This window comes from Notamacropus eugenii, chromosome 5 (assembly GCF_028372415.1).
Source record: "Notamacropus eugenii isolate mMacEug1 chromosome 5, mMacEug1.pri_v2, whole genome shotgun sequence".
Lineage (NCBI taxonomy): Eukaryota > Metazoa > Chordata > Mammalia > Diprotodontia > Macropodidae > Notamacropus > Notamacropus eugenii.
Window position 1 is genome coordinate 201,645,658 of NC_092876.1, and position 22,768 is coordinate 201,668,425.

At 39.7% G+C, this 22,768-nt stretch overlaps 1 protein-coding gene across 6 annotated transcripts in view; it reads left to right on the forward strand.

Moving 5' to 3' along the window:
* Positions 1-913: 913 nt before the first annotated feature.
* PDS5B (PDS5 cohesin associated factor B) overlaps positions 914-22,768 on the forward strand; it is a 232,424-nt gene continuing 210,569 nt past the window's right edge. For 4 of the 6 annotated variants that reach the window (XR_011967607.1, XM_072611888.1, XM_072611889.1 and 1 more), the window contains exon 1: positions 930-1,056. The gene's annotated coding sequence lies outside the window, so the exon portion shown is untranslated. Of the gene's footprint in view, positions 1,057-1,828; positions 1,848-22,768 lie in introns of those variants that run through there. The other 2 variants (XM_072611890.1, XM_072611891.1) reach the window with 2 other exon arrangements.

Sequence of the window (22,768 nt, forward strand, 5' to 3'; positions counted from 1 at the left end):
CTACCTTTCTATCTGTCTGTCTGTCTATCTATCTGTCTATCATGTGACATTGGCCATTACCAGAATGGAAAGGGCAGTGGGATTTACTTTTGTAAGAAGGCATAGAGAAAGTGAGGCCATAAGCAATATAAAAAAAAACAGAGAAAAGTGCGGAAGAGGAAACAGCAGTTTTGTGATAATCTCGATAAAGGCTCTTATGAAGAACCATATAACAAAGTTCGGAGTCCAATCCAATGAACATTAACGCAGCGCCCATTCTGCGTCCCTGTCCTCAAAGGGCTCTCAATCCAAAGGGGAAGGAAGATAACACAAAAGGTGGAGAGGGTATAAAGAGGACGATCACCTTGCTTATTTTTTTCTAGACTGAAATGCGCGTTGAGGACCGTGTAAAACAAACCACCACCTACAACAAAAAAAAGAAGCGAAAATACACCGTGTAGAATTGCTAATTTTGGAAGGTACTTCAGATTGGATCAAAGTTCCCGTCTAAGTGCAAAGCGAGCAGACCACGGAATACTGCCAAATCTCCCTTTCCAGAAGAAAACTCATTCTAGTTTCTTATCTTCGGCTCCCAAAACGCAGAGGTCGGCTCGCTATCTGCTTCTTTTCCTAAGAGACGCCAAAGACACCGAAGCTGCGGGTTGATTGGCAGCTGCCGTGTGGGCGGGCGCGTGCTTGGAGCGCGCACCGCGGAGCGCGCGGGCGCGTGCTTGGAGCGCGCACCCCGGAGCGCGCGGGCGCGGTTGGCCGGGGAGGCGGGTCGGGCGGTTGAGCGACACCCGGTCTGGCTGGTCTGCTGGTCGGTCGGCAGGGGGCGCTGCGCCCCCGCGCCGCGCTCCGCCTGCCCCTGGGTGCTCTCCGCCGCGGTTCGATTGGAGCTGCCGCCGGAGAACGCTTGGCGCCATTTTGAAGCGGAGAGGAGGAGGAACGGCCGGGCTAGCTGCGGAAGGGGAGGGGAGGGGGGAGGAGGAGGCGATTGGATGCGGCGGCGGCGGCGGCGGCGGCGGATCCCGGAGAGCGGCGGAGTGAGAGGAGCAGCGAGCCCGGCAGCCGGAGGTAGGAAACAATTCAATTAACGGGAGAAAGGTCTCTTCTTGCCCGCCCGGGCGCTCCATTTTCCCGCGGCCGGCGGTGTGTGTGCCTTTGGCGGGGGCTGAAGCGCCGCCCGCCCGCCCTGCAGTAGCCGCGGCCGTCCTGCCTCCGGCTCGGCTCGCCTCGGACTCGAGGGCTGAGCAGCCCCTTGGCCGGGAGGTGTCTCGTTCTCCGGGCGGGGGAGGGAGCGGGGGCCAGGACCTCCTGCACCCCCCTCGGACCCCCTGCACCGACTCCGGCGCACACACACGCGCACACGCGTGCGCGCGCCGCTGGCTTGATCCACGGCTTCTAAGAAATTAAACTTGCCGCCTTCCTCCGGGCGGGGCGGCCGCGGGGCCGGGTGACCTTGGCGGCGGGGGCCGAGGGGCAGCCCGGGGTTCCAGCCGCCCCCTTCCCGCGCCTCCCCTCCCCCCGCTCCCCGGTGGCCGCCGCCGGCCTGGGCTCGGGCTCGGGCTGTTTCGCGGACCGCAGGCGGGCGGCGCGGTTCTCCTGTTGAATCCTCTGGCGGGTTTTTTTTTTCTCCTTTCCGGGGGTGGGGTGGGAGGGGGAGGGAAGAGCCTGCGCTGCGAAAGCTGGGGGGCCGCAGCGTCCTCGCTTGGCCCCTCTCCAGGCGCCCCCGCAGGCTCCCCCTGAGCCCCACGAGCCCGGGGTTTCCCCTTTGCCCCCACGTCGTCTCAGCCTTTGCTCTGGGCGAGGAGAAAAGGATACAATGTGTCCGTTTGCTGTCTACTGTAACTTGTCAGTCACCGGAGGTAAATCTCACCGGCCGCCGGGAGGCTGTGGGGAGGGGCAGCCTGGGATCGAATGGAGGAGGACTGGGGCTCACTCTAAATTACTGCACCCTGGTGACAGTTGGGTTTGGTCTGAGCCTCAGGGAGCCTTGCAGTGTGAACCGGAATGAGCGCTGGCAGAACTGCGGAATAATCAGAGATTGTTGCACCTCCGCGGCTGGTTTTGGTCTCCCTTGTGCACACTTCAAAAAGTTTCTGGTTGCGGGGCATGCCTCGTATTTTAATTCTTCGGGACATGCATTAAACTTCTTGTTTTAAATATAGTTATTTAAGTGTATGAATTTGAGCCATGAGGTGTAAACCTGCACCGCACTGTACTGCATTACTTAACGAGATGCCGTGAGTTCAGTGCGGGTTTGAATCAGGAGAAAGGGATATCTGCATAGCACTTGAGCGTAATCCAAACCCTTAAGCAGGAGTTAACATTAGAAAATATATTTTGAAGGGAAGCCCTCTGAAAGTGCCTTTATTTTTGTCGGTTCGTTTTATTTCATTTCTACTCTTTTTCATGAAATATGTTAGTGGGCTGTGTTTTCTGCTTTGCCGTAGTGTTTATGAAATGCATGCCGAGGTCTCTGTGATGGATCTTTTCTACATTTAAGAATATTTTTGCTGTATAACATCCTATATTCTCTTCCCAAGTAAAGGTAACCCTTAAAAATCTGTTGATAGTTTATTAGAAGAGACAGAGTATAAAAATTTTTTGAATTTTGCTATTTAAATTTTGAGTGGCATTCTAAATAACGTGCTTGTTTAACAAACCTAGATGTAGGTTTGAATGGATTTTCTATCTGAACCAAGTAATCTACCAAATAAGAAAGTTAACATAGCATACAACACAAATCAGAATTAAGGTTTACATGAACACATTTTGGTCTTGGCACCCTACAGTACACATTTCACATGAGATTGACATGACTAAGGACAATAAGCCTTCCCTCAGGTATATGAGTTGTCCAAGGGCAAGTTCAACCTCTAACTTATGTTACTTTTAGTCATTTAGTCAGCGTGTTAACATGCTCAGTCTTATTTTCGTTATCAGCACAGAACTTACTTAAAATGTGTTGCTTGTGAAACAAGTAGTTAAAACTCTAAATTGTAATGGTTTGATTTCTGGATTTCAAAATTAAATTTTTTCTGAGGAATTCTATGAGTAATGAAAACATCTTAGAAACATAAGTAGTTCATTTAAAAAAATGAACTAATAAGATGCTCATTTGAACACTTAAGTATATATATGTGTGTGTGTGTGTGTGATTTCAGAAATGTTTATGTCTGCAGAAATACCAAATGTACATTTAAACTTTTTTTTTAACTTTTATACTTTTTGTTGTACTATTTCATTTCTTTGTGGATCTGAATTATGTTCTTTTTTAAAAAATAAAATTTTCTCGTCTTCAGCCTTTATTTTGTTCTTTCTCCATTGTGGTTATCTCCTTAGCTCATCCTTTTAATTCTAGTATTCAGATTCTTCTTCCTCCCCTTTTTTTTACACCCCTTTCTTCTTTTTCTCATTTTTCTTATAAGTAGAGGAAATGTTGGTGTTGAGGTTAAGGATACTTGCTGTCATGAGAAGTCATGTGATCAAGCTTGCTTGTTTAAAAATATGATTTGCCACTATGAGTTGACTCCTGGAAAAAAAAAGTAGGTTTGTGTTTTGAGATTATTCTGTAGAATTGATTTAAAATAATCCTTTTAGACTATGGAATTATCAAGCAATTTATTATGTCTGAGGAGGAAGTGATATCTTTCATTACTCAAGTTACTCTCTTGAGAACTGTGATGTGATGGAATTATGTCTAAAACTGAGAAAACAGAATTGTTCACTGCTTTCATTTGATGCAAAGGGTCTTTAGAATTTTTTGAGTTGTGATTTTTTGGGAAGGACTATCATCTGATTTGTGGAAATAGCATTGAGAAGACAATTATTTGCTTTTTTAAAAAATATGTTCCTCTTGTTAGAAAATAAGCAAATTTCAGCGATTGGTACTAGCTGTATGAATATTTATAAACATGGTATAGCTTTGTAGGATTATAAATTTTAGTGCTGCAAGAGAACTTAAATTCAACTATGTACATTCAACTCCTTTGATTTTGAAAATGAGGAAACTGATGCCTCAGGTTAAAGTACCCTCTACCAGATATAGGGTGATGGAACCTGCACTCCATGGAGTTCAGGTCTTGACTCCTTGTCCAGTGGGTACTCCCATTTAATTCTTAGTTTGTGTGGGGGAGTGAGCCAGAGCCTGAACATAGGGTTCTTTGTGTGGCAGTAAGTTATTTCTTTCTTAGGCCACAAAATCAGCCAAGAAGTAGCATTTCAAAGTAAACTACCAGATGTTCCTTTGCTTAATCTAGTTTTGACAGCTTCTTTTGAGGTTGTGTGTAGTTACCTGCTTCTGAAAATGTCTGTTTGCTTTTGTTTGGTTTTAAGCTGCTTGTTTTTTCATGGTGTAAATTTCCTTATATATGATATTAATTTTTATTTCTGAAACTTAAAATTTGGAAAATTTAATGTTATTTTAAAAATTCAAGTTTGTATACATTTTTTTCTTAATTTTCAGTCTGCTCCAGAGTCAATATCCATCATAGGGTTTCAGATATTTAGAAAAGTTTGTGTTTTATCTTGCATCCTATTGTAGGGTAGAGAGAGAGAATGAATTTCAGTATTATCACTGAGAGTGAATTTATCTTTTAATTTTCAATTAGAGGCTACCAAATAGTTTGCAGTTTCATTTGGGAGGAATGTTAAGGACCAATTCTTTGCCTAAAATATAGGCAAGTTAGTTATACAAGTCTTTTTACAAATGTTGCCCTGGTGACAGTAGGCTACTACTATATTTTTGTCTCTTGTTACCAATTTAAGATTAAGAATTAGTGTGTTTTCACTGCTGCTTTGAGATCAAGTCTCTTTAATATCATTGTCAGTGATTGATCATATTGTGTGACCAACATACTGAAGACTGAGTATATATCAGCAGAATTTAGTTAGCATTATAATGAAGTTAAACTTAAGAATTTACCTGACACATTTAATGATAAGCAACAATTGTTATGCTGCTTAATAAATGACTAATATTACTCTTACAAGTCAAATCAAGCATTTTTAGAATAATGTGGCAGGAGGGAGAGGGAAAGTGGAAAGGGAAGCTCTTTCAGCAAAACCCAGAATCTTGTAACCCACGTGAGCTCAAATAATCTAGAACTTTTTCTGTCAATGTTACTGGCCTGGGTATTTTGACAAGATCTTTTGCTCCTGAAGATTGGGAGCCAGGGACTCTTATTGCATTTTTCTTAGTGGTAGTGGGGGGTGGTTGTTCTTTCTGTGTTATTAAGGAATGATAATTAGTTAAGACAGCTTAGAGAGTAGACCAGTGATCCAGACTCTTCCTCATTGTAGAATGGGAAGAAGAAAGTACAATTTGTGGTTCTGGAGCCAGGAGGAAGTAAGTCTCTCTTGTTTCTATGACTGACTGACTTTAGGTTAATTTATCTAAAGCCAGTTTGCATAATCTGATCCCTTAGAAATGATATTTCTAATAAATACTTAAGTTTTCAGCGTTTCATATATGATGGTAGGTAGGTGGATAGAGGTCTGGGCCAGAAGTCAGGAACACCTGAATTCAAATGAGGCCACTGACAACTTACTAGTTGTGTGACCTTTGACAAATCACTTAACCTCTGTTTGTCTCAGTTTCTTCAACTGTAAAATGGGTATAATAACAGCACCCACCTCCCTGGGTTGTTGTCAAGATCTTCCCAGGTTTTTATGAAACCATGCTGTTTGTCATTTATTATAGCATAATAGTATTACATCACAATTATATACCACAACTTGTTTGGCCATTTCCCAGTTGATAGGCATCCCCTCAGTTTACAGTTCTTTGCCACCACAAAAAGAGCTGCTGTGTTTTTGGACAAATAAGTCTTTTTCCCTTTTCTTTGATCTTTTTGGGATACAGACCTAGTAGTGGTATTGTTGTGTTAAAGAGTATGCGCAGTTTTATAGCCCTTTGGCCATAGTTCCAAATTGTTCTTCAGAATGGTTAGACTAGTTCATAACTCCACCAACAGTACATTAGTGTCTCCGTTTTTTAACATCCTCGCCAACGTTTGTCATTTTCTTTTGTTATCATGGTAGCCAATCTGATAGGTGATTTCTCAGAGTGGTTTTAATTTGTATTTCTCTAATCAGTAATTTAGAGCATTTTTTCATGTGCCTGTTGGTAACTGTAAATTTCATATTTATTTTTAAAAAGTATCAAATCAAAGACAATCAGGCTGATGTGATGTAGTGAGTAGAATACTGGACTTTGCAGACGGGGAGACTTGGATTCAGATCCTATATATTACCTCTGACACTAGCTATGTGACTATGTCAAGTCACTTTTCCTCTTTGATCACTGGCACCTCCCTAAGACTTTTTGGTAAAAATTATTTTATTTGTTTTCAGGTTTCTACCATCACTTTCATATATCTTAGATTTTTTTCCCCTTCCTTCCCCATTTCCCCTTAACCTGCCAAGGCATAGGCAGTTGCTGTATGTTGGTGGACTATCTTCCCACACCAAGGAAATCACAGATCTTTGTCATATTATTGATATATTTACCAAATAATAGCATTTTGTATACTATAGGGCAGTTGTAACCCCTTTTAAGCAATTATACCTCCTTCAGCTTTTTAAAAAACTAACTTTGTGCGGCAACTAGATAGCACAGTGAGTATCAATCAGCCTTAGGGTCAGGAGGACCTGTGTTCAAATTCAGGCTCAGACATTTACTAGCTTTGTGACCTTGGGCAAGTCATCTAACCCTAATTACCACCCAACCCCACAAATACAACTGCCTTTGTGCATTTTATTGATTTGTTAAACAAATTAGTGATACTCAGTGTTGATTTCTGTAACCATCCTTTGACAATAAAAGTCAAGAGAATAAGATAATTATGCTGAAAGCATTTTGAACTCTCTTAATTTTTATGACATTGAAATCATGATGATAGAGGATTTCAAATATTAATTAACATGTAGAATCTAATGTTATTAACAAAAGTCATTATAAATATTTGCGTTTGCACTTAAGGCTTCAGACTTTCTGAACAGCATTGATAATTTACTAGAAAGGAGAAAGGCAGTATGGTATATCGTGGATAAGAATGCTGGACTTAGACCCAGGAAGACCTGGGTTCAAATCCCACCTCAGACACTTATTATGTATCTGACTCTGGGCAAGCCACTTAACCTTTCTAGGGTTCAGTTTCATCATTTGTAAAATAAGGAGGTCAGCCTTGTGCTGTTGTAAGGTCCCTTTTAGTTCAAGTCTTTGACCCTATTAGCCTATGATAAATGGGGGAAAGCTACTTGTCCATTGATCTTTGTTCTCTCTACACTTGAGAGTACTGTCAGACTTCCAGAGGCTCGGATAGAGATGGTGGATAGCTGCTGCTTAGAATTCAGGATGCTAAATTTCAGTGATGGTTTTTATCCTTAGCTGTCAGTGAAGCATACCACTATTTGTAGCAGTTTTACCTTGTTGTGTAAATAGTGGTGAAGGATGTATTAGGCAACAGTCTGCATGCCCAATCTATGTGTACTTCACATAGTCCATATGAGACGATACTTCTTCTGGTAAAGGATGTTCCAGCTATAGCTTTGAGACAAAGGCAAGGTACAAACAGTGAAGTTCTCATGATTTTGTGTGTGTGTGTGTGTGTGTGTGCGCGTGTGTGCTTGTGTGTATGTGCTTGTATTCTCCAAATACGATGGCAGAAGTGGAAGGAATATCCTCTCTGAGTTGATAGTAGCTGATTTTAGAAATTTAAATAGTAATCAGAATAATATCTTGACTATGGTTGACCTACCTAAAAAAAATAACACATCTTAGCTAAAGTAATATGTGGAAGAGTTAGAGGAAGGGATTGTTGTTGATTGGGGTATTTGAGAGAAAAACCATTTTAACATCTAGGAAGATGTTTGTAATGATTTAAGTTGCTGAGAATGCAACATAGTGCAGAGGAAAGAAACCCAATCATGGAGTCAGTGTACCTGGAACCTAGCTAGTCCCTATGTGACTTTTGACAAGTCTGATCTCTCATACTCTTTATCTGTAAAAAGGAGGGGTGATAATTGTTGTACTGGCCCTCTTACAGGACAGATGAGGGAAAAGTGTTTGGTAAACTATAAAGCTACTAAATAAATAAATAAATATATGCTGACATGACTGTATCTGTGCTGCTGCAGCCTTCAAAGTTAGTGTCAGAAAAAATTTATTGTTTATGTGAAGAGTATAATTTCTAAAGTATAGTGCAAATTGTAGTGGATGCACAAATTCATGTGAATTGTGGGTTGAATACAGCCTGTTGCTATAAATTTAAAAGCAGAGTATAATTACACCTGTTTGTGGATCCAAGGGAAGGATTTTAGACCCAACTGAGTATATAGGAAGTCTAAATCAAAGCTTCCTAGTAAGTCCTATATGAATTGGCCAACCAAGATTCATTATTCCTACTAATCAATTAACAAGCATTAAGTACCTACTTTGTCTTAGATACTGGGGATACAAGAATATAAACTAAACAACACGTGCATTCAAGGAATTTATATTCTCTAGGAAGAGACAGTATGTAAATATGCATGAAAGTAAATGCAAAAATCTGTACAAAGTAATTTTGAACATGGGACAGCAGTAATTAGGGGAGGGGGAATCAAGAAAGGCCTTATGTAGGAGGTGAACTTGGAAGGAAGCTAAAGATTCTTAAGAGATAGAGGAGAGGAGGGAGAATATTCCAGGCAAAGGCATAGATAGTCTGTGGAAAGGCACAGACAGGAGATACAGAATGTTGTGCTTGGAGTCTTGTAAGTTAAAGTTTGTAAGAGGGAGCATGATGTAACAGTCAATCAGCAAGTATTATTAAATGCCTACTGTGTTAAGCACTGTGCTAGTCACTTGAGATTCAAGCACAATGAATGAAACAAGTTTGGAAAAGGTAGGTTGAAGCTAGATTGTGAAGTCATTTCAATGTCAAATAGAATTTGTTTGCTCCTAGAGGTTATAGGGAGCCATTAAGAAGAGCTAGTTTGACAGATATGTGGAGGATGAATTAAAGAGAGTAGTGACTTAAGGCAGAGAACTTTGCAGTAGTTCAGGTAAGAGGGGATGAGAGCCTGGAACTAGGTTGGTTTTCTTATGGGTAGAGAGAAGGTAACTTATGTGAGATGTTTTGGAGGTATAACCAAATAATCCCACAAAATGTGAGAACTACTTGGATATGTGGTAGTGGGATAAGGGAGAGTGAGGAGATACAGATGATTCAAGTTTGTGCATCAGGGTTAGTGGATGGACAGTGATGCCCTTCATAAAAAATAAAGAAGTTAGGAAGAGGGGTGGGTGTTTAGGAGGAGGATAATGAGTTCAGTTTTGGAAACTCTGGATTTGATTTACCTATCAACATTCAGTTGGAAATGTCTATTAAACACTAGCTTTCTTCTTTTACTGGGGCCTTGGATGATGAGGTGGCCCTTTTCCTCGCAAATGCAAACCCATTTATGTACCCTCCATTCCATTCCTGCTTATCTCCTCCAGCAAATTACCTTTTCTGTTATCACTTGCTTTATCTTATTTTCTTATCTTGTTATCTATTGGTTATCTCCCCTGCTGCCTACAAACATTTTTTTGTTCTCCCCCCCCCCCCTTAAAAAATCCTTACCTGATCTGAGCATTCCCACTAGTTGTCATCTTATATTTTGCCTTTACTACTTAAGAAAGTCATAGATGACTCCATTTCCTCTCCTACTCTCTTCTGAACTCTCTAGAATCTGGCTTTTAACCTCATCATTCAACTGAAACTGCCTTGTTCAGTGTTACCAATGACTTTTTCATTGCCGTATCTACTGACCTCACTCTCACTCCTCTGTAACATTTGTCACTGTTGACCACATTTTCTTCTTAGATGCGTTTTCCTCTTTAGGTTTTTTTGATACTGCTCTTTTTCTGGTTCTCTTGCTTTGTGCAGCCACTCCTCAGTCTACTTTTCTAGTTCTTCATCCATGTCCCACCCACTAAATATGCCTAAAAAGGCCCTTTGTCTTATGGCTTTATAGTATCTTAACTTGATTCTTTTGGTGTACCTGGCACATAGTAGGCACTTAATTAATGTTTATTGACTGATCTCATCAACTCCCATTGGTTGAATTATCATCTCTTTACAGATAGTTCTCAAACCCTATAGTCCCTTCTGAGCCCCAATCTAACATATTTAACTCCTTTTTATGACATCTCAAAGTGCATGTTCTGTAGGCATCTCAAATTCAGTAGGCCCCAAACCTTCTTTTGCTCCCATTTTCCCTGTTACTTTCAACCTCTCTATCATCCTCTACTGCTCCCTCATCTTCATATCCAATATCGTCATCTCTACCTTCACAGCATATCTAATGTAGGTCCTCTTCTTTCTCCTCATAGAGCCACAGCCTAATTCACCTCATTTGGGTTATTGCAGTAGCTTTCTGGTAATAGGTTTTTGACTGGTAAGGGAGCAACCAAGAAAAAACAAAGTTATACCCACAAAGGAAGTATCCAGGAAGAAGAAAGGTTAGTAGTGTCAAGTGCCACACAGAGGCCAAAAAAGAATGAACACTGACTAAAGGCCTTTGGATATGCCATTTAGGAGATGGAGATCATTGCTAACTTGGAAGAGCCGTTTCAGGTGAGTGATGAATCAGAATTCGCATTGCAAAGTGTTAAGAAATGATTGAGAAAGGATGTGGAGTTTTTCTAGGAGTTTAGCTGTTTACAGAGGAGGGGTAGGTAAGTTGTGAGACTGGATATTAGATGAAGAGGGAAAGTTATTGCAGGGGAAATCTGCCTGAAGAGTAGAAATGGATTGGAATCAGAACAGGTAGAGAGATTGATTACCTTTGAGAAGAGCCTACTAGTTATCACATTGTAGTGTAGGGAAGGAGAGAATTGGAGACAAGATGTTTTGAGAGGTAATGAAGGGAAGAAGAGGGAGTTTATGGTGGATTGTCTAGTTTTTTCAGTTCATCGTGAGCTTCTTTTAAGGGGGTTATGGGTGATATGACAGGATTGAGGAAAGGAAGAAAGAACTGTGACAAATGGGAGATTTTAATTAGGGACAAATAAAAAAGCCTTTAATTCCTTTCAGGCTTTTACTGTAGGCAGTGTTGAGTTGTAGTGAAAAGAATATTGCTGAACAAAGCAAGGAATTTTTGTTTTAGCTTTTCCACTCCTATTTTGCTGTGTGATCTTAGAGAAGTCACTTAACTTCAGTTAATATAGAGATAACCATCTGTCTGACTGAGTCCAGGAGTTGTTACTGCTTGGGCTCTAGGTTTGGTTCATCACAGCTCTAACAGTGATGCTTATAAAAACAGGATTAGAGTCCAGAGCATATTTATAATCTCATTAAATCTTCAGTTATTCTTATTTCAGTACTTTTACTGGAAAGAATAGCTTCTTTTTTTAATTGTTATTTTAAGAAAGCTTTTATTGATCTTTTTCTTTCTGTCACCAGAATTTCTCCCAATATCATTCCCTATCACAGACAGCTATCCCATATCAACATGACTTATCAATGCATCAAAACAGTCTGAAAATATGTACAATGTAAAATACTTGTGGACCCCTCACCTCTTCGAAGGAGTAAGATAGTAGTCAGAGTGTCTTCTTTCATCTCCCCTTTTGAGCCATGCTTGTTCTTATACTTTTGCAACATTCACTTTTGATACCTTTTTTTAGTGGTTCTTTCCATTTACATTTTTGTAGTAATTATGTATTTTTTTTTTGCTTTATTTCAGTTTTTGTAGATTTTTACATACATTTCTCTATTCATCCAACTCAGTAACATTTCATTATTGGTGGGTTCCACACTGTTTAACTATTTCCTAATTGACAGAGCATCTACTTTGTTTCCAATTATCTGCTGTTTAAAAAAAATGCTGCTCTAAATATTTTGGCATATATGCCAACTTTCTTTTGTTTCCTTGGTTTCCTTGGAGGATAAGCATAGCGATGAAATCTTTGGGTCAAAGGGTATGAACTTTATGGTTGTTTTATTTGCATAATTCCAAACTGTTTTCCAAAAAGGCTGTGCTGATTTCAGAGTTCCACCAGTAGTTCCACTAATATACTTAATCTTTCCACACCTCCTCCAACATTGACTGTTCCCATCTTTTGTCATCTTTGCCAACTTGCAGGGTGTGAAATGAAACCTCAGGGTTGTTTTGATTGGCATTTCTCTTAGTGTTGGAGCATTCTTTCATATTTTTGTTAATCTTTTGTATTTCTTTTGAGAACTGTTCCCATATGTATGTATTTGCTTATTCTTATACACATACACACTTATATGTATGTCTATATGTAAATACATATTACCTGTCTATATGTATGTATATGTGCACATGTTAATGTATTTGTTGTTTATGTATCTTTAATACCAACGCTTATCAGAGAAATTATAAACAAAAGATTTTTTTAACCATTTGTTTTCCTTTCTTATGTGCATTTGTGTAAACACTTTTTAGTTTCATGTAATCATAGTTATTTGTTTTATCTTTTGTAATTCCCTCTGTCTTCTGTTTGGTTAAGAACACATCGCCTGACCCTAATTGTGAGAGGTGTATGTTCTGTTTTTCTTATTTGTTTTATAATATGATCTTTATTATTAAGGTCACATAAATATGCCGAGTTCTAGGCATAGTTCTTATTAAAGAACACTGCAAAGTAGGAAAGAAATATGAACTTCAGGTAACTGTGTCATTAGGCTAATTGATAGAAGAATTCACTTCAGGCCAGTTAGTTTTAGATGCTCATTCTTATGCATGTTGGCCTGATTTTTTTCAGGGATAGCCTTATGTAAGAAATAAGCAGAGTAGTGTTGATAAAAGTTAAATCTCTTTGCCACTCTGTACTAAATTTCACAAATTTGAATATTTCTTAGAGTTAATAAACATATCCCAGAAAGGTTGTGGGGAGGTTGTCCATATCTTAATAGGAATTATTTTAATCAGTTTATTTTCCTAATGCCTAACTGGGGGGGTATGAATGATAAATGATAAAAGCTTTCATTAGGCACTTATTATGTGCCAGACACTGTGCTATGAGAGTATTGGTGGTAAATTGGAGTAGTAGGATTCAGCATTTTGGAAGCTTTGGTGTGTGTTACAAAGGAAAAGCAGGAGGGCTAAGAAGATGACCTAGAGTAGTTGCTTGATATGAGGTTTTAGGAACATAGATGGTCCCAAAAGTCTTAGTGTGGTTTTAAGCTTTCAAAATTTAAAACTGCAGGAAGGCTTTTTGGGATACCCTGTATAAAAGGTACCATACAGAAATGCTGGTGATAGAGGGAAGGTAAGTGGTGGGACAGGTGGAAATGGGAGAATAAATTTTGCTTAGGACTAGTCCTTTCTTCTCTCTGAAATCTACTTTCCCAGGAGGCAGTAGAGATGCAGTGGAAAGAGCTGTTCAGAATTCTTAAAGTACTTGTGTTTTGAGTTCTGACTTTTGTCCTTATTGTGTGGCTTCTGGCCCTTAGTTTCGTCAGTAAAATGAAGGAGTTGGAGTGGATGATTTTTCTACATCCTCTTCCAGCCTGAGAACTATGATTCTATGATGCTATTTCTCCTTGTGTTAGGTTATTCTCTCTTGCTCTTTTGGGGTGGGACTGGGGGGAATAAAGAGGTATGTTTTTTTAGTCCTGGAAGAGAAATTTCTCCAGTCTACAACCAGGAGAATAGTTCTTCACTTTTGCTTAATTCTTTGTTGATATTACTTGAGAAACATCTGTCTTCTTTGAGTTAGCTGCTGCTGTAAACTGATGGCTTACATTTCAGATTACACAGATACCTTCTGTCATAATCTCTTCCTTCACCACAAGAAGAGGTGGCCTTTCTTGCCAAGGCTAACCCTTGTACATGCACAAATGATGCCATACTCTATCCTGTCTTTTCCTAGAGATTGTCTTCTGTTTCATTTACATTTAGTCTCTTCCTTGCTACTGACTGCTTCCTACTGCCTACAAACATGCCCACATCTTCCTCTTTTTCAAAAAACCTTGTCTTGTTCTTCCTCAAAAAACCCTTCATTTGATCTATTCTTCCCTTCTACCTGTCATCTCATTTTTCTCATGCCTTCTTTGGCCAGGCTTCCTACTAACTCCTATTATAGGAGCCTCTGTTTTCCTCTCACTTTGTTCTTAATGCTCTACGCAGTTTGACTTCTCACATAAATTCAACTTAAACTACTCTCTTCAAATTTCTTACCAATGATCTGTTAATTGTTAAAATCTAATGACCTTTTCTCAGTCCTCATCCTTTTTGACTTTTCTAAGCTTTTGACACTGCCAGTCCTTGTCTCTTTGATACTCTATTCTCTACGTTTTCAGGACACTATTCTGTCCTGGTTCTCCTAATTATCTGACCACTCCTTTTCTGGTGGATCTTCATTCAGATCTTTTTCTGACCTGAGCCATCTTCTTTTCTCCCACTATATTATTTCTCTTGATAGTCTCATCATCTCCCTTGGATTCGATAATTGAGTCTGTGCTGATGATTCTCAGATAAACTTGTCTAGTCCCAACCTCTGCTGATCTTCAGTCTCCCATCTTCAAAAAGCCAGCATGAACTGGATGTCCCGTAGGTATCTTAAACTCAATAAGTCCAAAGCCACACTCATTATCTTTACCTCCAAATCATTCACCCTTCCAGACTTCCCTTTTACTGTTGAGCACTACCATTCCCCCAGTCCCACAAGTTCACAGTATTACTCATTCTCATTGTCTCCCACACCCCATATCCAATCTACTGCCAAGGCTGGTAGATTTTTGCCTCCTTACCACATACACCTCTTTTCCTCTGACATTATTATCACCCAGTACAGATCTGACCATGTCAATCCCTCTCCTCAATAAACTGTAGTGAATCTTTATAAAACTCAGGGTATTTCAAAACCGTTCGGTATCCTTGTTACATATACTTACTGTGTTAGGGCTGAGTAGAACTTTTGTTAAATGGTCAGTGATCTGTTCAGTGAGTACTTCATTTCATCCCAACATTAAACCAAAATAGAGTGCCCTTTACCCTCAACTTTCCAATTATCTTATACTTTACACTGGACCATTTACTGTGTAATCTGTTGGTACTAACCTCCTTACTGTTTCTCAAGGCATTCTGTCTTTTGACTCCAAACATTTTCACTGGCTGCCCCCTTGCCTGGAATGCTCTCTCTTCTCTTCCCTGCCTCCTAGCTTGCCTCAGGTCCCAGCTAAAAACCCCATCTCCTATAGGAAGATGATCTCTTAATTCTAGTGCCTTTTCTTCTGTTGATTATTTACAAATTGTTCTGTATATGTCTTATTTGTACAGTTATTTGCTTTTTTTCTCCCCAATTAGCTCCTTGAGGACAGGGCTAGCTTTTGACTTTCTTTGTTTCCACAGTACCTGGCAGACTCTTAAGAAATGTTTATTGATTGACTGACAAAAATACTTAGTGGCTTGAATGATTTGATTTCCTACCTTGTCAGTGGTATTTGTAATCATGGCCAAGTTACTTTTATCATCATTTGTAAAATATATATGAGATCTTATGTACAAATAACTATTATCTTGTGCATATCATAGAAAAAAGTTGGTAGTTTTAGGTTAATGTTCTTTAATAGGAATTATGCTTGAAGTCTAACAATTGGGAAAAAATATTGCAGCCATCCTTTCTGTGCTGAGTACTGGATGTTGGGGGTACACCCTGAAGACTGACAGTTCTAGTTTGATGTTAGAATGAAATGAAGCACTCATTGAACTGGCCATTGAATAGTTAAAAGATGATTTACTTCATGCAGAAAGGACACTTAGCTTGGGATGATAATTTCTTAGACACATTTAAAAGCAACCCAGACAAATAGGAATTCAAACTTAAGAGTAGAAATCTATCAAATATAGAACAGTGTTCAGTCTGGGAGCCATGCTAGAGCTCTCCCCTATTTGGAAATGGGTCTGTTTACCTTAGCAGCCCTAACCCTACTTGGGTGGAATAGCTAGAGGCCCCCAGGAATTTAAATCTGTTTGTTTTAAGGGACTAGTAGCTATATACATATACGTACATACGTACAAACAATATGTATCCAATGATATATGCCTCATTAGTCCCTGAGGGTAGATAGGCAGTACTGCTCATAGAACTCTGGGTCCAGTGTCAACAAGACCTGAATTCACATCCAACTTCTGCTACTAGATGCATAGTGCTGGATAAGTTACTTAACCGTGTCTGTCTCAGTTTCTTCAGCTATAAAATGGGAGCATTTTATATCTTCTTCCTGGGGTGATTGTGACAATCAAATGAGATAATATTTGGAAAACTCTTAGCACAGTGAACATAGTACACTGGGAAGGGAATAAACATTTACATAGTGCCTACTCTGTGCCAGGCACTGAGTTGTGTGACTCAACTATGATCACACATCTAGGAGTTATCTGAGCTGAATTTGAACTCAAGTCTTCTTACTGTAGGTCCAGTGCTCTATCCACTGTACCATCTATTGTTTAATTATGGTATTCCCTGGAAGGGGGCTAGAGGCTGGACCTGTGACTTCACTAATAAAGGGTGCAAGATCAGGAAACTCCCTATACTAGAACTGCACAATTTGGCAGTGGGTAGGGGCCAAAATTATAACTGGTTAAACTTCTGCCTGCAGATAGGTTAGATTAGAGACACTGATGATGGTTGGTTGACGAGAGTCACATGACAAACAGGAGCATGCTCTCAGTGGAAACCCTACATTTTTCCACTAGGCTGCCTGAAGTCTTTTGGTGGACCTGCCCTGTACCAAAGTAGGTCCTTATCTTCTTTGCTATATATGGTCTTAGAGAATTGCCTAGAGCACTGAGAAGTTAAATGTCTGAACCATTGTGGTCTCATAGCCAGTGTGTATGGCTAAATGCTAGAGACTTCAGGGCGGTTCTATCTTGTACACTTTGCTGCCTCCCAAAATATAAACCTCTTAAGGGTAGGGGCTGTATCTTTTTTGATTTTGCACCTCCAGTTCCTTGTAATTTGTGAAACAGAATAGGCACTTAATAAATACTTATTGATTGATTAGGGAGAATACCATTCAAGACAGTTAAAATATACATGAAATTGTTGTTAAGGAGGTTATTTGTGGTTTATTTGTTTGTTTTTTTTTTTTAGTTTTTGGCATTCATTTCCACAAGATTTTGAGTTCCAAATTTTCTCCCTATCTCTCCCCTCCTCTCACCCCAAGACATCGTGCATTCTGATTACCCCTTCCCTGAATTTGACCTCGCTTCTATCATACCCCTCCCTTCCCTTATCCCCATCTCCTCTATTTTCTTGTAGAGCTAGATAGATTTCTATACCCCATTACTTGTACTTCTTATTTCCCAGTTACATGTAAAAACAATTTTTAACATTCATTTTTAAAACTTTGGGTTCCAATTTCTCCCCCTTTCTCCCCTCCCCACCCATCCACACTGAGAAGGCAAGCTATTCAATATAGGTTATAAATGTGTAATGCTGCAAAAGACTTCCATAAAAGTCAGGGTGTGAAAGACTATATTTCCCTCCATCCTCTCCTACCCCCCATTTATTCTATTCTCTTTTGACCTAGTCCCTCCCAAAAAGTGTTTAATTCTAACCACCCCCTCTTCCCATTTGCCCTCCTTTCTATTATCCCTCACACACCCTACTTGTCCCCGTCTCCCGTACTTTCCTGTAGTGTAAGATAGATTTTCATACCAAATTGAGCGTACATGTTATTCCCTTCTTAAGGCAAATGTGATGAGAGTAACCTCCACTTTTTTCCTCTCACCTCCTCCCTTTTTTCCCTCCATTGAAAAAGCTTTTTCTTGCCTCTTTTATGAGAGATAATTTGCCCCATTCCATTTCTCCCTTTCTCCTCCCAATATATTCCTCTCTCACCCCTTAATTTTATTTTTTTAGATATCATCCCTTCCTTTTCAACTCATCCTGTGCCCTCTGTCTAGATGTATATAATCCCTCCAACTACCCAAATATTGAGAAAAGTCTCAAGAGTTACAAATATTATATTTCCATGTAGGAATGTAAACAGTTCAACTTTAGTAAGTTCCTTATGATTTCTCTTTCTTGTTTGCCTTTTCATGCTTCTCTTGATTCTTATGTTTGAAAGTTAGTTTTCTATTCAGCTCTGGTGTTTTCATCAAGAATGCCTGAAAGTCCACTATTTCATTGAATGACCATTTTTTTTCCCTGAAGTATTATACTTGGTTTTTCTGGGTAAGTGATTCTTGATTTTAATCCTAGCTCCTTTGATCTCTGGAATATCTGTTCTAAGCCCTTCGATCCCTTAATGTAGAAGCCACTAGATCTTGTGTTATCCTAATTGAATTTCCACAATACTCGAAATGTTTCTTCCTGATGGCTTGGAGTATTTTCTCCTTGATCTGGGAACTCTGGAATTTGGCTACAATATTCCCTAGGAGTGTTTTGACCTCTTTCAGGAGGTGATTGGTGGATTCTTTCAATATTTATTTTATCATCCGGTTCTAGAATATCAGGGCAGTTTTCCTTGATAATTTCATGAAAGATGATGTCTAGGCTCTTTTTTTGATTATGGCTTTCAGGTAGTCCTATAATTTTTAAATTTTCTCTCCTGGATCTGTTTTCCAGGTCAGTTGTTTTTCTAATGAGATTTCACATTGTCTGCTATTCTTTCATTCCTTTGATTTTGTTTTCTAATTTCTTGATTTTTCATAGTCATTAGCTTCCATCTGCTCCATTCTAATCTTTAAGGAATTTTTTCTTCAGTGAGCTTTTGGATCTTCTTTTCCATCTGGCCAATTCTGCTTTTTAGGGCATTCTTCTCCTCATTGGCGTTTTGGACCTCTTTGTCATTTGAGTTAGTCCATTTTTTAAAGTGTTAGTTCATCAGCATTTTTTTGGGTCTCCTTTAGCAAGCAGTTGACTCGTTTTTCATGATTTTCTTGCATCATTCTCATTTCTCTTCCCAATTTTTGCTCTACTTCTCTTAACTTGATTTTCACAATCCTTTTTGAGCTCTTCCATGGCCTGAGGACCAATTCATATTTTTCTTGGAGGCTTTGGATGGAGGAGCTTTGATTTTGTTTTCTTCTGTTTGGATGCTTTGGTCTTCCTTGTCACCAAAGTAAGATTCTAGTCTGATTCTTTTTCTGGTTTTTGCGCATTTCCCCAGCCATTTACTTGACTTTTGAGCTCTTTGTCAGGGTAGTTCTCTGCTTTCAGTGTGGGTAGAAGGTGTACTGTCACTCACTCCATTCCACCACAGTCTGTGGGCATATAGCTTCAGAAACAGTGACTGCAGCTGCCCCTGCTGCTGTTGTGGCTGCTGTGGGTTCCTCTGCTCCCTCCGCCCTCTGCTGCCCTGGAGCTGGGGCCAGGTCACTCCACTCTTGCACTGGTCCCACAGGCCTTCCAATTTATCCTCAGCGTTTTGGGGTCATGAAGTCTGAAAACCACCACAGGTGTGAGAGATTCAGTCCCTCTAAGGCCTGATCAGGTCCCCTCTGTGCACTCACAGCCCACACTGGACTGCACTCTGCTCCCCAGCATGGCTCGATAGATACTTCTCGGTGACCTTCTAGGAGGCTGTCTAAAGCTGGAGATTTGCTTCACTCCGTCATTCTGTGAGTTCTGCAGCTCTACAACTTGTTTAGAGCCTTTTTTTACAGGTATTTGGCTGGTTGGGCTTGGTGGGAGCACTCTAGAAAGTCTGTGCTGTTACATTGCCATCTTGGCTCTGCCCCTAAAGAGGTTATTTAGAAAGTTAAAAATACATGTCTTCTCAGATATGATCTTCCAAAATTTTCAAAACTCTGTAAAATGCTAAATAATTGGCCTTTATCTCATTAGTAGTTCTGCCTTAAATAATTTGTGGAGCACCTGTTTGTGTATAGCTCTTATTTAGAACAGTGATTCTCAAACATTACATACTTGTGGACAATTTCATTGAACAATGGATCTATCACACTACTTATCCTAATGGTTCCTGATTGCTGTCATGAAAATCTTCATTGGAAGGTTTGGTATTGCTTTTGAAGATGCTATAAATTATATCTTGCTTTTATTAAATATTACAGGATATTTGTTAGAAATATTTTATGCAGTGTTGCCTTATCCTGAATGGTGGTGGGATACATCCCAACTTACTCTTTGTCCTTTTAGTATACCTTAAAAGCCCTTGGGTTAGGTGAATTTTAGAAACTGCTTTGTGTTTGCAATTAGGTAACTGGGGAGTTAACTTTTCGTAAAAAAAAAAAAAAATCGTTATAAACTTAACCACTAACAAGGTCAATATAGAAAACAAGGAGGTAAAATCTTATATAAAATCTTTAATATTGATGAAACAGAGAGCTGATGTTTTCAGTGGACTTGATGAACAGTATATATCAGCAGTGTGATATGGCTGATTCTTAGGCTGAGTTCATTATTTGTGAAATAGGGGTCAGTGAAGAAATTCAATGAAGACTTTTGATAGGAGGTAAGAGGCCAGGTGTGACTGATCAGCATAAATATTTTCCCTAATTTCAATGAGCCTTACCTACCTCAGAGGGTTGTTATGAGGACCAAATGAGATATATAAATGAATAATAGAGCATTTATTAAGTGATTACTGTGTATTTTTTGCTAATCATTTGGATATAAATACAAGAAAGCAAAGATTACTGCCCTCAAGGAGATTACAGTTTAGTCAGGGAAGACAACATGTAAAGGGGAATAAAAAAGAGTAGGGGACAAGCACCAGGTGCATGTTTTAGAATTGAATTATAAGTGATATAGAGACCTTGTTCCCAGCAAGATAAAGTCAGAAAGTCCAGAGTGTTCCAGGGGAAGAGTTCAAGATTTGGGTGGGAGAAGAATAAGAGAGGAAGATGGCTGGAGTTCAAACAGCATGGTTTAGAAATGGCCAAGAAGTAAGTGTGTGTGTGTGTGTGTGTGTGTGTGTGTGTGTGTGTATACATACACATACATATATACACACATACACATATGCAGACATACATATACAGACACATATATCTATATGTAGAAGAGAGGCACAGACTCCTTTCTGCCATGCTGCTGTAGCTCTTTTCTCTTCTTCCAACCCAGCATTCTAGCTCTTGCCCTTGGCCCAGAATTCTTGAAAGGTGATAATTCACCATTTCTAGGCATCTTCGCCATGCCACTATCCCCACCCCCAATCCCATTTTTTGCTCTGGAGACAGTACAAATCAGTGCTACCTTTTAGAGAAGTTAATATATTCAACTTCTTAATCTCTTATAATCCTGCTTCAGACCTCTTCATTCCACTGAAACTGCTCTCTCCAGAGTTACCAATGGTCTCTTGTCAAATCCAGTGACCTTTTCTCAGCCTTTATTCTTCTTGACCTCTTTTTAGCATTTGACACTGTTGATTACTCTCTTCTCCTTGTTACTCTTTTCTTAAGGTTTTTGGAATAGCCCTCTCTGAGTTTCTCAGTCTCTTTAGCTGAATCCTGGTCCAGATCATGTGTTTTAACTATAGGTGTCTCACAGGACTCTGTCCTGCATCCTTTTCTTCCTCTTCTGTAATAACTTCACTTTCTAATTTCATCAGATCCCATGGATTTAATTATCATCTCCATGCTGATAATTCTCAAATCTACTTATCCTGTCCTAATCTCTCTGCCATCTTCTAATCTGGCATTGCTCACTGCTTTTCAGGCATCTTAAACTGGATGTCCAGTAGACATCTTAAGTTCAACAAGTCCAAAATGGAACCCATTATCTTTCCTTCTAAAATCCCCTCCTCTCACAAACTTCCTTATTACTTCCTTCCAGTCCCACAGTTTGCAACCTATGTATCATTTTTCATCTCCTTACTATCTCTTATTGCCCCTTTGCTCCCCTCTGCCCTGTAGACATTTCTTGCCACCAAGGCATGTTGATTTCACCTTTGTCACATTTCTTCAACACATACTTTCTCAAACCTTTGATCCTGTCACCATCCATGTGTAGGCTCTCCTCACCTTCTGCCCTGGACCATTGTAGTAGCCTGCTGGTGAGTGTGCCTGCCACAAGTCTCTTCCAACTCCAGTCCATCCTCTGTTCCTCCACTAAAGTGATTTTCCTTAACATGCCAACTCCTGCCTCCCCCAGCCCCCATTGGCTTCCTATTACCTCTAGGATCAAATTCAGTAAAACCTCTCTTTAGTGTTCAAAACCCTTCATACTCTAGCATCCTTTCTTGCCTTCCTCCTAGTCATCTTAAATCCTACTCTCCACTCTCATGATAATAATACTCTCATGTGTTATTATCATGTATTATTAGAACCAGTGATACTAGCCTTCTTGCTATTTCATGAACATGATGCTCCTTCACTCTCATTTCTTCTGCCTGTCCTCGATGTCTGGAATGCTCTCTATCTTCATTTCCACCTCCTGGCTTCTTTCAAGTTCCCACTAAAATTTCATCTTTCACAGGAGGCCTTTTCCACACCTTCTGATTCTAGTGTCTTCTCTCTTTTATTTCCTGTTTATCTTGTATATAGCTTATTTGTACTTATTTGTTCATTTGTTGTTTCCCCCGTTAGTTTGTGAGATTCTTGAAGGCAGGGAATGTCTTTTGTCTCTTTTTGTATCCTCACTGCTTAAGCATGGTGTCTGACACATGGTATGTGCTTGATAATGACTGACAAATTGCCTTATGACTCTACTCATCATTCCTGTGTCTTTCCAAAACACCTTCCCTGGCACACCAACACTTCCCTATCTAAATTGTCTTCCACTACTAGACTGTAAGGTCCTTGAAGTCAGGGACTGTTTTTGTTATTTCTACTCCCAGCCATTAGCACAGTGTTTGGCATATGTAAGCATACCTTT